This window comes from Lissotriton vulgaris, chromosome 3_1 (assembly GCF_964263255.1).
Source record: "Lissotriton vulgaris chromosome 3_1, aLisVul1.2, whole genome shotgun sequence".
Classification (NCBI taxonomy): Eukaryota; Metazoa; Chordata; class Amphibia; order Caudata; family Salamandridae; genus Lissotriton; species Lissotriton vulgaris.
The window spans coordinates 987,247,854-987,251,073 of NC_141689.1; the positions used below are offsets into that span (position 1 = coordinate 987,247,854).

The window sequence follows — 3,220 nt, forward strand, 5'->3', positions numbered from 1 at the left end:
ATAGTCCCTCTCTAACTATGGCCGAAAAATCATTCGTAGCTGGTTTGAACAGAATCCCCAAGTTATAGCGTGCTTAATTACATTTAAGGTAACCAGATAACTTTAGTCGGATTATTTAAACTATGTTTCTGATGTTTTATATATCATTACAATAGCTAATTACGCTCTCTTCTGTGTCCTTATTTTTAAGAAAACTTCCGAGAGAAGTAATCCAGACGGCACTACTAGTTCTCTGAACCCAATGATTGCATCAAACGCTAAAATCGACCCAAAATAGAACCTCACGCTACCGCGGTATAGAGTTAAACTAAGGTAACTAAACATCAATAGTTGTAATAATGGATGCACTTCATATCTGGGCCCCATTTTAGCATACTGACGGGAAATATATAAAATATTTTTGTGTCAATTTCCAGCTACATTACTATATACAAATTCATCGAACTGAGGAGCAATTAATGAAAGTCCAAGATAAATACAAGGTACCATTTTCTTGCCCCTAAAGGCCTTATTATACTATGGGAGGTGATGATCCAACTGTAGTTAATTCATGTGTCTATACATTAATATAAAACCTTACCTTTAGTTTAAATTAGCGAGAATATATGCATACACTCTAATAGGACAACTATATTGTATAATACCAGCTCCACTTGCCTCTCCATGAACAAATTTGGGACGGAATGTGTTTAATAATTATAACTCAGCTATGCTCTGCCCCATTAAGTTGAGGGTGGAAACAAAAATTTCTGATAAGCTCTTTTCTTTCTGCAGAATATAAATAAAAGTCTTGAGCTGTTCCCTCAAGAGTCTACAATGGAGGTGCTAGAATAGAATTAATTCCCAGAGAGTAATTAACTGCATGAGATCCTTTATAAGTAAGTGATGATGTTGAACAATAATCACCCTTTGATCAACTGGCTATATTCTCCTTGATATAAAGATAAGATGAATTGCTAATACTAAACTTTATACCTTTTTGTTTTTCATTTTTCTCTGAATCTCTACTATTTTCTTTCTTCTGTTTCTCGATCCTGATAGGGAAACGTTATTCCATTTTTCTTTCAACCATTAACTCTCTATGCATTGAACTAAATGTTTACTTTCTAAGTCAGCTTGGCTGTCTTCACATTAAGTATCAGGTATAATGAATTGTAAGAAATAAGAATACCAGAATGTATTAGCCATGTCACATTTGAGACAAAATGAAAAATGATGACATTGATGATGATAACTGAAGTTAAAAAGGAAACCTAATGAGAGAGGGATACCTATATATAACTGTTTACAAAAAATCATGTAATAAAATAGAAATAAATTCTCAATTACAATATGAAGTGAATACAACAAATGTTTGATGAAATGACCTAGTATGGAACCTTACTCAAGATTGCTTCTATTATTTAAAAATAATACATCATGTAATCACTCAAAATAGAGAAAAGTTAGAAGCTGTTACAGTTTGACAATTATGAATTTGAACTGACCCTGGCAATTTACGTTTGCATATATCGAGATTAAGCAACCATTGCTTCAAACCATGGTTATCAAATGACTGATATTTTTTTTGCTTTTTTACAGATCTTTGTGCATTTTTTGTTCTGTAAATGTTTGTGCTGTACATGTAGGACGGTCACCTGATGAAGGCTACAGGCCGAAACGCGCGTTGTTTAACAACGTATTGCCTACATCTGTAAAAACATCGACCAAAATTACGTTATGTATATGTCTTTTTGTATTCTTTACTGTCTATGTAAAATTTATGTATTTTGAAAAAAAAATTATGAAATAACCAAAGAAAGGAAAAAAATAATGGACAAAATAATATTTTTCTAAAAAATATATCAAAAATAAATTATAATTCAGACACATATTTTACTTATCATGTGCTTTATTTGAACGTCATTTGTTATATGTAAATGATATATGGATCACATTAGGGTAGTAAATATTTTATTGTTTGCTAATTAAGTCCTTTACTTACCTGTTCCAGTAAATCTTTTATGATCCTCTACTCGATGAACTGTTGTTGCTCTGCATTGTACTGCTCTTCTTTTGATTGATGACGTTCTGTTGGAACTGGCTAGATCTGATGATGTGTTCTTTTGCAGGGACTGAGAATTCCAAACAGGATGCGCGATTGGACCAGTATATGGGCTTCGCGCGAAGAAAGAGGATGAGGAAAGGACAGCAGAGCATGATGGGAGCTGCCGGTGCATGGACACTGTGATAAGACTCGTGTTCGATTTTGTTTTTTCCCGAATGTTCATGGGAAAAGTAGTTTGTTATATATTTTTCTTGCTGCTGTGGAAAATAAAGCGATAGAAAGAATGGCATAATCCTCGCCTCCGAGTCCTTAATGGAATTGGAACTTACCAGCACTAAGGCTAGGCAAATTCTCATTGCACATCTTATGCTCTCTGTTAGACAGGGTTTTAAAAATGGATTGGGTTACATCGGTCTTAATTGTATGTTTTATGCTTTTTTAGAATTTACATATTGGTGTTTAGAATGTTTTATGGACAATTGTCCCAATACATTTGTTGTTATCTCTCTTTTTCTGATTATGATATGTAATAAACTCCAGATCAGGTCCACATCATGGATAAGCAGGTGGTTTATTTAGAGACAAAATCAATTGGAAAAAGAAAAGGACTTGCTTAATTAACTACTCTTAAATTCACCATGTAAAACCTTGAATATTCATTCTGTAGGCTGATTAATCTATAGTTGGCTTTATAAAAGTGCCTGCTGAAATACCGTTGACAAATAAGGAAGATTGGTTTAAGGAATGTGAAAAATATGTGAAAATGATGAGGTGTTATTGCAAGAGAAGACAATGTATTTGCCATCTGTTCAACTTTCACAGCAAAGTATGAGCTGGATTCATGATTCTGGAATTTCTGAACACTGAAGAACCGATAAATCTTTATGTGGAAGTAAAATATATTTTGGTGGCCACTGGCCAGCTTTGTTTACTGATGCTATGCAATATGTACAGATATCTTAGATTTATTTTCTGCTCAAATTAAGAAAATAAGAGTTCTGATGTGAAATCTGTAGGTATTTTGAAACTATTACCCAAACCACCTACACCATGGCTCGCAGTGTCAATGGCCTTTGTAGTGGAATTACCTAAGAGTCAGATCTGCAGAGTAATTTTAATGGTAGTGGACTATTTGACCAAGATGGGTCATTTCATTGCATTAACAAGGTTACA

The 3,220-nt window shown here is 33.6% G+C and overlaps 1 long non-coding RNA gene across 1 annotated transcript; it reads left to right on the forward strand.

The window, feature by feature from the left end:
- The first annotated feature begins 414 nt into the window (after positions 1 to 414).
- Positions 415 to 2,194, forward strand: LOC147727302 (uncharacterized). The gene is made up of 3 exons (XR_015309464.1): positions 415 to 482; positions 775 to 878; positions 2,112 to 2,194. It is a non-coding gene; the product is annotated as an uncharacterized LOC147727302 (long non-coding RNA).
- The last annotated feature ends 1,026 nt before the right edge of the window (positions 2,195 to 3,220 follow it).